General features: G+C 45.2%; 1 long non-coding RNA gene across 1 annotated transcript in view; it reads left to right on the forward strand.

The window, feature by feature from the left end:
* LOC113632181 (uncharacterized) overlaps positions 1-5644 on the forward strand; it is a 66226-nt gene extending 60582 nt beyond the window's left edge. Inside the window, exon 4 of the long non-coding RNA XR_003437716.1 lies at positions 5047-5644. This is a non-coding gene — a long non-coding RNA (uncharacterized LOC113632181). The remainder of the gene's footprint in view (positions 1-5046) is intronic.
* The last annotated feature ends 5547 nt before the right edge of the window (positions 5645-11191 follow it).

Raw genomic sequence — 11191 nt, forward strand, 5'->3', positions numbered from 1 at the left:
CTTCCAACAAACAAAAGTCCAGGACCAGATGGCTTCACAGGTGAATTCTATCAAACATTTAGATAAAAGCTAACACCTATCCTTCTCAAACTCTTCCAAAAGCTTGTGTAGGAAGGAACACTTCCAAACTCATTCTATGAGGCCACCATCACCCTGATACCAAAGCCAAAGACACTACAAAAAAAGAAAATTACAGACCAATATCACTGATGAATATAGATGCAAAAATCCTCAACAAAATACTAGCAAACAGAATCCAACAACACATTAAAAGGATCATACACCATGATCAAGTGGGATTTATCCGAGGGATGCAAGGATTCTTCAATATATGCAAATCAATCCATGTGATACACCATATTAACAAATTGAAGAAGAAAAACCATATGATCATCTCAATAGATGCAGAAAAAGCTTTTGACAAAATTCAACACCGATTTATGATAAAAACTCTCCGGAAAGTGGGCATAATGAAGGTTTGTCATATATGACAAACCCACAGCAAACATCATTCTCAATGGTGAAAAACTGAAAGCATTTCCTCTAAGATCAGGAACAAGACAAGGATGTCCACTCTCGCCACTATTATTCAACATAGTTTTGGAAGTCCTAGCCACAGCAATCAGAGAAGAAAAAGAAAGGAAAGGAATACAAATTGGAAAAGAAGTAAAACTGTCATTGTTTGCAGATGACATGATACTATACATAGAGAATCCTAAAGATGCCACCAGAAAACTACTAGAGCTAATCAATGAATTTGGTAAAGTTGCAGGATACAAAATTAATGTATCTCTTGCATTCCTATACACTATAGGAATGCAAATTCCTATAGTGGAATTTGCATTCCTATGCAAATTAGGAATGCAAATCCTATGGTGGAATTTGCATTCCTATGCAAATTAGGAATGCAAATTAGGAATGCAAAATAGGAATGCAAATCTCTTGCATTCCTATACACTAATGATGAGAAATCTGAAAGAGAAATTAAGGAAACACTCCCATTTACCATTGCAACAAAAAGAATAAAATACCTAGGAATAAACCTACCTAGGGAGACAAAAAGACCTGTATGCAGAAAACTATAAGACACTGATGAAAGAAATTAAAGATAATACCAACAGATGGAGAGATATACCATGTTCTTGGATTGGAAGAATCGCTATTGTGAAAATGACTATGCTACCCAAAGCAATCTACAGATTCAGTGCAATCCCTATCAAATTCCCAATGGCATTTTTTATGGAACTAGAACAAAAAAAATCTTAAAATTTGTATGGAGACACAAAAGACCCCAAATAGCCAAAGCAGTCTTGAGGGAGAAAAACAGAGCTGGAGGAATCAGACTCCCTGTCTTCAGGCTATACTACAAAGCTACAGTAATCAAGACAATATGGTACTGGCACAAAAACAGAAACATAGATCAATGGAACAAGATAGAAAGCCCAGAAATAAGCCCACGTACGTATGGTCAAGTAATCTATGACAAAGGAGGCAAGGATATACAATGGAGAAAAGACAGTCTCTTCAATAAGTGGTGCTGGAAAACTGGACAGCTACATGTAAAAGAATGAAATTAGAACACTCCCTAACACCATACACAAAAATAAACTGAAAATGGATTAGAGACCTAAATGTAAGACTGGACACTATAAAACTCTTAGAGGAAAACATAGGAAGAACCCTCTTTGACATAAATCACAGCAAGATCTTTTTTGATCCACCTCCTAGAGTAATGGAAATAAAAACAAAAATAAACAAATGGGGCCTAATGAAACTTCAAAGCTTTTGCACAGCAAAGGAAACCATAAACAAGACGAAAAGACAACCCTCAGAATGGGAGAAAATATTTGCAAATGTAGCAACTGACAAAGGATTAATCTCCAAAATATATAAACAGTTCATGCAGCTCAATACTAAAAAAACAAACAACCCAATCCAAAAATGGGAAGAAGACCCAAATAGATATTTCTCCAAAGAAGACATATAGATGGCCAAGAAGCACATGAAAAGCTGCTCAACATCACTAATTATTAGAGAAATGCAAATCAAAACTACAGTGAGATATCACCTCACACCAGTTAGAAAGGGCATCATCAGAAAATCTACACACAACAAATGCTGGAGAGGGTGTGGAGAAAAGGGAACCCTCTTTCACTGTTGGTGGGAATGTAAATTGATACAATCACTATGGAGAACAGTATGGAGGTTCCTTAAAAAACTAAAAATAGAATTACCATATGATCCAGCAATCCCACTACTGGGCATATACCCAGAGAAAACCATAATTCAAAAAGACACATGCACCCCAATGTTCATTGCAGCACTATTTACAATAGCCGGGTCATGGAAGTAACCTAAATGTCCATGGACAGACGAGTGGATAAAGAAGTTGTGGTACATATGTACAATGGAATAGTAGTCATAAAAAGGAACAAAATTGGGTCGTTTGTAGAGACGTGGATGGATCTGGAGACTGTCATACAGAGTGAAGTAAGTCAGAAAGAGAAAAACAAATACCGTTTATTAACGCATATATGTGGAACCTAGAAAAATGGTACAGATGAACCAGTTTGCAGGGCTGAAAATGAGACACAGATGTAGAGAACAAACGTATGGACACCAAGCGGGGAAAGCAGCGGGGGGTGGGGTGGTGGTGGGATGAACTGGGCGATTGGGATTGACATGTATACTCTGATGTGTATAAAATTGATGACTAATAAGAACCTGCTATATAAAAAAATAAATAAAATTCAATTCAAAAATTTTAAAAAAAACTACAATTTGACAAAAAAATAGAACCAACAACTCCATTAAAAAATGGACCTAGGACTTGAATAAACCATTTCTTCAAAGGCAATATACAAATGACCAATAAACACATGAAAAGATGCTCAATATCACTGGGGATGTGATTAGGGAAATGCAGACCAAAACCACAGTGAGATACCACTTCATAGCCATTAGGATGGCTACTATTAAAACAAAACAAAACAGGAGTTCCCTGGTGGTCCAGTGGTTAGGGCTCCGCACTTTCACTGCCAAGATCCCACGTTTGATCTCTGGTCAGGGAACTAAGATCCCACATGCCTCGCAGTATGGCCAAAAATAAATAAATAAATAAATAAATAAATATTAAAATTAAATAAAACAAAACAAAGTAAGTGTCGTTGAGGGTGTGGAGAAATTGGAATCCCTGTACGCTGTTGATGGGAATATAAAATAGTGCATCCACTATAAAAAGCAGTATGTGGTTCCTCAAATTATTTAAAATAGAATTAGCATATGATACAGCAATTCCACTTCTGGGTATATATCCAAAAGAATTGAAAGCAGAGTCTTGAAAAGATATCTGTGCATCCATGTTCATAGCAGCATTGTTCACAATAGTCAAAAGATGGAAGCAACCCAAGTGTCGCTGATGGATAAACAAAATATGATGTGTTCATGCCTGCAATGGAATATTACTCAGCGTTACAATGGAAGGAAATTCTGACACATGCTACAACATGGATGAATCCTGAAGACATGATGCTAAGTGATATAAGCCCGTTACACAAATGTATGATTCCATTTATATGAGGTTCCTGGAGTAGTCAAATTCATAGAGACAGAGAAGAATGGTGGTTGCCAGGGACTGGGGGGAGGGGAGAAAGGGGAGCTGTTGTTCAATGGGTACTGAATTTCAGTTTTGCAAGATGAAAAGAGTTCTGGAAATTAGTTGCATAACAATGTGAATGCACTTAACACTACGGAAGTGTACACTTTAAAAACGGCTAAGATGGTAAATTTTGTTACATGTATTTCACCACAATTAAAAATAAATTTTTTTTTCTGGAGACAGTGTCTAGAGGCATTTAGAAGGGTCTGGCATTTGACATATAGGCTATCCTACAAAACTATTACTCCTGGTAATAGAATTGTTTACCTTTATACCAAAAAGGTTAGGAAAGCACCAAATCTGCCAGTGACATGTGCCCAGGCTGACTTCGAGAAGTTCATGCTCTGAGACCTAAACTTCTTTTGAGGTTGCCTAAAATGAAAAACTGTGTCAGCAGGGCTTACAGTGATTTCAAGTCTGACAGTTTCAAGCGTGCTTTCCTTACTGAGGAGCAGAAAATTGGGGAAGTGTTGAAGGACAGAGCACAAGTACAGTTAGTAAGCTAAATTTTAAAAAGTAAAGCTCTTTTGAATAATTTTTTTTTAATTTAAGGGTAATTTAAGGTTGAGGTGGGAGGTGGAGTTAAAGGAAAAATATTCTGAGTCCAGGTGAATCCGGACTCTAAGACAGATTGACTTGAGAAGCAGCTGAAGACATCAGCTGGTAACTCAGGCTGGACAGTAAAGCCCCTGCAGGCCAGGAGCTGGATTTCTGGCTCTTCGGGTTAGAAACAGCAGCAAAGACAGTCCTGCCTGCTTCGAATTAGGGAGATCCTTTATCACACAATAAAGCATGCCAGGTTAGAATGACCAAATTATGGTACATTTTAAATGTTCACCTGTAACTAGTACTTTAACATAAGAGATACAATAAAATATAATTGTGTGATTCACAGAATTTTAATGAAATATGAATCCGTTGTGCAGCAAGTCCAGTCAGTAAGCCACACATTTAAATCTGATAAATGTCTTTTTTTTCATTTCTCTCAGGGCCTCTCTGTGACTGTATATATAATCCTATTTGGAAATAACATCAAGAGTCTAAATTTGAGACCCATTATGAAAGTGAGGCCCAGACTAGCTGCCCTCCTGGCCGGGCACCCTACACCCCACCCCATGATAGGCCAGCAGGGAAGCCACTGGGGATCTGAGGATCTGGCTAGCGTGATTCCTTCTCCTGGAAATTATTATTTGGCCATGCCACGAGGCTTGTGGGATCTCAGTTCCCTGACCAGGGAGCGAATCCATGCCCGCTATACTGGGAGAATGGAATCCTAACCACTGGACCGCCAGGGAATTCCCTCCTGAGAATTATTTTTGCTTCATGGGTGGACAGAGATGTTTCCAGATGTCTAATCCTCAGTCTTCTGCTCTTTTCTCTCTACACAGATTCAGCCATTCCATCTATGTGGTTGCCTCCAAAGCCCCCCGCCCCGCCTGACCTTTCTGGTGACTCTAGACCCACACATCCACCTGCTTGAGGGAAAGTTCCACGTTGCTGTCAGACCAATGCTGGCCCCAGAGTTCAATGCTCCAAACTGACCTCATCGTTCTTCCAGGCTTGAAACCTAGGATCTATTTTCCACTCCTGCCTCTCCCTTGGCACAGTTAATCCCCACAGCGGAGTCACCCGCTGCTGCTAGTGGCTTTCACACTCGTCACATTGTAAATAGCTGTGAGACGCAGTGGGTATGTGACCTGTCACACAGACCAGGCAGAATGGGTCCCCACCTGGAAGAGGCTGGCATCAGTATAGAAGTCCATTATAAACATCAAAAGTGGTGTGTGGGGCTTCCCTCGTGGCGCAGTGGTTGAGAGTCCGCCTGCCGATGTAGGGGACACGGGTTCGTGCCCCGGTCCGGGAGGATCCCACGTGCCGCGGAGCGGCTGGGCCCGTGGGCCATGGCCGCTGGGCCTGTGTGTCTGGAGCCTGTGCTCAGCGATGGGAGAGGTCGCAACGGTGAGAGATCCGCGTACCGCAAAAAAAAAAAAAAAAAAAAAAAAAAAAAAAAATGGTGTGTGGTGCTTCCCTGGTGGCGCAGTGGTTAAGAACCTGCCTGCCAATGCAGGGTACACGGGTTCGATCCCTGGTCCGGGAAGATCCCACATGCCGCGGAGCAACTAAGCCCATGCACCACAACTACTGAGCCTGCGCTCTAGAGCCCACGAGCCACAACTGCTGGAGCCCGTGCACCTAGAACCCGTGCTCTGCACCAAGAGAAGCCACCGCAATGAGAAGTCCATGCACCGCAACGAAAAGTAGCCCCCGCTCGCCACAACTAGAGAAAGCCTGTGCGCAGCAACGAAGACCCAACGCAGCCAAAAAATAATAATAAATAAATAAAAGTGGTGTGTGACGGTGCGGGGGACAAGGGGGTGAGGGCAGGGGAGATGGGAGGAGGCAGAGATATGGTCAAGGTCTATGTCAGATCACCAGGGTAAGAGGGGTCAACAAGCAGGGCAAGCATAAGAATTGACGTCGTGAGCCAGGAGCAGACCTGGGAGCTGAGTTGACGGGGCTCATAGGACAGAGCATGGGAGCTCTCACTGGTTTATAAGGATGGAGTTTGCTTTGGGGGGTCAGAGGTGGGTTCCCCTTGGAGAGGCCCAGGCCTGCATTTTCTCAGCTGTGTTGTGGCCCTGGGCTCGTGGAACCATGTACACCTATCAATTCCCTCCTTTCCATCCTCCTGACCACACCCCAGCCCAGAGGGATTCCTTACTTGCCTGAAAGTTGGGAACGATCTGGTCTCTCTGCCTGGCATCAGACCATTATGCACTGCAGCCTCTGGAGAAGGAGCAACCAACATCCACTGCACACCCGCTGAGGCCTTTTGTGTGTTTTATCACATTCATCCCGGCAGCAAGACATGATGGTGACATCTGACATTTGTTCCCTACCTCTGGTTTGTGTTTTATTTTCACAAACACGAACTCATTTGACCCTGTGGCAACCCAGTGAAGTGGTCAGAGCCCTATTTGGTGGATGAGAAAACTGGAGCCAGAGGGATTAAACTGACCACCCAAAGGCACCCAGGTCCTTGTTACTCAAAGTATAGTCCATCAGTATCACCTGGGGGCTTGTTAGAAACACAGGATCTTGGGCCCACCCAGGCCACAAAACCAGAATCAGCATTTTAACAGGAGCCACCCCCCGCCCGACCCGCCAGGGATTCGCTGGCCTGAGCGAGTTGTTGGAGTTGTTGGAGGAGAAACCAGCCTTACACGGCTAAGTCCACTCCAGTCCACAATGTTTGACACAAATACCCAAAGGTTACATGCAACTCTCTGGGTCAAGCTTGGCCACCGGCTGGGAGTGAAATTGACCAAGTCGGGGATTGGATGGTGGGAGAAGAGAGGAAGAGGGAAGTCAAGCTGAGGGGCGTTTGTGGAGGTTTTGCTGGGTGCCCGTGGCTATGGTTCCAGGCACACCTGGCGAGGAGGCCCCGGAGCTGAGTGCAGTTGGGGAGCGAGACACAGGAGCCCATCAGAGAAGACTGCAACCCAGCACACAGGGGTGAGCTAAGTGGTGCGGCCGCACGGTTGGTGCTGGAGAAAGTGCCGGTCCATTGGGAGTGGAGGGTCTTCCTGAGCAGAGGCAGAAGGAAGGCAGGAGGAGGCAAGTAGGCCTGGAGTGTGGTGGGCCCTTCAGACCAGGTGAGGGAGTGCAAGTTCGGTCTGGTGGGCAGTGTCTTTGGAGGGTCTTGGCCTGAGAGTGTCTTACTCACTTCTGTACCTTTTGTTACCCTCGCCAGTCTCCCCTTCTCAGGGAAACTTCTGTGTTTACCATCCCTCTTAGGACCTTGCAGCTGGTAGAACTGCCAATTCTCAGCATCCGAATTTACATCCACCAGGTCCCCTTCCCTCTTTCTGAGTCTCGAGAAGACCACCACTTGTTACCCAGTCACTCAGCCACTCACCTTGGGAGTGATCCCTGACTCCTCCCTTTCTTATGACGTCCACATTCAGTTCGATTGCCTCTGCTCTGAATTATCTCTGATAAGAACCCTTTATCCAAGAAGATGTGACACATATATACAATGGAATATTACGCAGCCATAAAAAGAAACAAAATTGAGTTATTTGTAGTGAGGTGGATGGACCTAGAGTCTGTCATACAGAGTGAAGTAAGTCAGAAAGAGAAAAACAAATACCGTACGCTAATGCATATATATGGAATCTAAAAAAAAAAAAAAAAAGGTTCTGATGAACCTAGGGGCAGGACAGGAATAAAGACGCAGACATAGGGAAAGGACTTGAGGACACGGGGAGGGGGAAGGGTAAGATGGGATAAGTGAGAGAGTGGCATGGACCTATATACACTACCAAATGTAAAATAGATAGCTAGTGGGAAACAGCCGCATAGCACAGGAGATCAGCTCGGTGCTTTGTGTCCACCTCGAGAGGTGGGATAGGGAGGGTGGGAGGGAGACGCAAGAGGGAGGGGATATGGGGATATACGTATATGTATAGCTGATTCACTTTGTTATACAGCAGCAACTAACACACCATTGTAAAGCAATTATACTCCAATAAAGGTGTTTAAAAAAAAAAAAAAAGAACCTTTATCCATAAAGGGTTTCCTTACCTCCAGTATCCCCACTCCACACACAGGAGTCTTGGAGGTTTCCTTTGATGAGCCCAAATTCTGCAGCCTCAGCTATTGTTCATAGCTCTCCACACCTTCCTCCCACCTGACTCTACCTCTCACTTTCCCCAGGGTTCCTGTTGAGACAGCCACCGGCCTGGGGAGACCTCCTGTCTTTGTGTCTTCTATCCAAAGCCTGCCTCTCTTTCTATGCCTATTACATGCCTTCACTTCTTTTATGTTGGGCTTAGAACCAGGGATTTGTGGTGAGTGGCCTCCATGTTCATGATGATTTCTGTTATGCACAAATGTCCTAGAAAAGACTGGAATAAAGTAGCAACATGGCAACCACATGGTCTCTGGATTCTGGACAATTGGTACCTTTTTTTTCTACTTTTAAAAAATATTTTCTAGGCTGGGCATGTATTATGCCATAAATATACAAAGAACATAAACTTTATTACGTTTTCGAAAGAATGGATTGCAGCTAGGGAAAGGCTGAAGGGCAGGATACGGTTCAGGAAGGTGGTGGTTGGACGAATCCGGGTGATTGGCTTTGGTAGAAAGTTCAGTAGTTACATTTGTGGTTAATTCAGACTTGGACTCCAGACCCAGCCTTGCCCCAACCCCTACTCTGTGACCTTGGGCAAATTATTTAACCCTCTGAGTCTGTACATTTGCTAGTTGACCTTGGGCAACTAATTTACCCTCTCTAAGCCTGATTCATTCAACAGCTTTAATAACTGTGGAACTCTTGTGCCAGGCGCTGTTCTAGATGCTGGAGTCGCAGTACACAGTGCAAATTCTCCTCCTTCATGGAGTTTTATATTCTAGAGGAGAGAGGCGGGTAATAAACAACCAAGAAATACGTAATATTTCATTTTTATATGTGTACACACACACACACACACACACACAATATGCCAGGTGGTGATAAGTGCTATAAAAAAAAAAAATACAGGGGCTTCCCTGGTGGCACAGTGGTTGAGAATCTGCCTGCTAATGCAGGGGACACGGGTTCGAGCCCTGGTCTGGGAAGATCCCACATGCCGCGGAGCAGCTAGGCCCGTGTACCACAACTACTGAGCCTGCGCGTCTGGAGCCTGTGCTCCGCAACAAGAGAGGCCGCGACAGTGAGAGGCCCGCGCATCGTGATGAAGAGTGGCCCCCGCTTGCCACAACTAGAGAAAGCCCTCGCACAGAAATGAAGACCCAACACAGCAAAAATAAATTAATTAATTTTAAAAAATATACAAAAAGGAGGGATCTAAAATGTGGACTGTGGGAGAGTTGGCCATCTTAATTCAGGTGGTCTGGGAGGGCTCACTGAGGAGGTGACATCTGAGCGGAGACCAGAAGGAAATGAGAGAGCCAGCTCCGTGAGTGCTGCGGCGAGAGAATTCCAGGCCAAAAGGACAGCAGTGCACAGGCCTCAGGGCAGGAGCAGGCTGGGGTGTCTGAGGAGCAGCAAGAAGGCCAGCGTGGCGCGAGCAGAGAGGGGGAGGGGCAGGAGGCAAAAGCAGGGAGGTGGCAGTGAGCCAGATGACATGGAGCCTGGTAGGCCGTGGTCAAGACATCAGTGGGTAGGAATGTGGCAGCAGGGGCAAGTGGATGTATTGTGGAGGTACAGCCAGGGGGATTTACTGATATATTGACTGTGGAGTGTGAGTAAAAGAAACACATCAAGGGGGCTTCCCTGGTGGCGCAGTGGTTAAGAATCTGCCTGCCAACCCAGGGGACACTGGTTCAAGCCCTGGTCTGGGAAGATCCCACATGCCGCAGAGCAACAAAGCCCGTGAGCCACAACTACTGAGCCTGCGCATCTGGAGCCTGTGCTCCGCAACAGGAGAGGCCGCGACAGTGAGAGGCCCGCGCACCGTAATCAAGAGGGGCCCCCACTCGCCGCAACTGGAGAAAGCCCTCGCACAGAAACGAAGACCCAACACAGCCAAAAAATAAATAAATAAATTTATTTTTTTAAAAAAAGAAACACATCAAGTCTTAAACTGGTTTTGGTCTGAGCACAAGAAGAATGAAGGTGCCATGTAGCCGTTTTCTGAGCTAGAGAAGGCTGCGGCAGGAGCAGGTTCGGTGGGGAATAGAAGTTTGTTTTTGGAGATTATATTGGCCACGTCTGTCATGGTCATGGCTATGACATCCAGGTCAAGGTCTTGAGTAGGCCGTTGGGTGTTCAAGCCTAGAGTTCAAGGGACAGGCCAGGGCTAAAGATATAAATTTAGGAGCTGTCAGCATAGAGGGATGAACCTTAAATCTCTGGATGAGGTCATCTGGGTGTGAATAAGGACAGAGATGGGTAGAAGAACTGAGTACTGGGCCCTCCAATGTTTAGATGTCAGGAAGGTGAACAGGAACCAGAAAAATATACAGAGAAGGAGGGGCCAGTGATACAGATGGGAAACCATGAAAGAGTGAAGGCCCAGAGGCCAAGTGAGAGCATGTTCACTAGCTGTGAACCCTTGTGATGTAGTTGCTCATATATATATATATATTTTTTGCAGTGCGCAGGCCTCTCACTCTTGTGGCCTCTCCCACTGCGGACTACAGGCTCCGGATGCGCAGGCTCAGCGGCCATGGCTCACGGGCCCAGCCGCTCCGCGGCATGTGGGATCTTCCTGGACCAGGGCACGAACCCGTGTCCCCTGCATCGGCAGGCGGACTCTCAACCACTGCGCCACCAGGGAAGCCCCTGTTGCTCATACTATTGACAAAGGCCTACTGTATACGTGGGTGATTCTACTAGCACCTTGTAAACAGTTTCTCGGAGGAGTGGTGTCATGGCTAGATGAAAGAAAGGCCACCATTTTTAATGGTCAGTGGTTGAACACACCAATTCCATTCCATTTAATTCAGCAGTCATCCCTTACTCCCAGCCAGGTTCCCCCAGACCTCCCACAGCCATTGTGATGGAAATCCAGAGAGAGGGAG

This window comes from Aethalodelphis obliquidens, unplaced genomic scaffold, assembly GCF_003676395.1.
Source record: "Aethalodelphis obliquidens isolate GAN/ISIS:26980383/991018 unplaced genomic scaffold, ASM367639v1 scaffold35, whole genome shotgun sequence".
Lineage (NCBI taxonomy): Eukaryota > Metazoa > Chordata > Mammalia > Artiodactyla > Delphinidae > Aethalodelphis > Aethalodelphis obliquidens.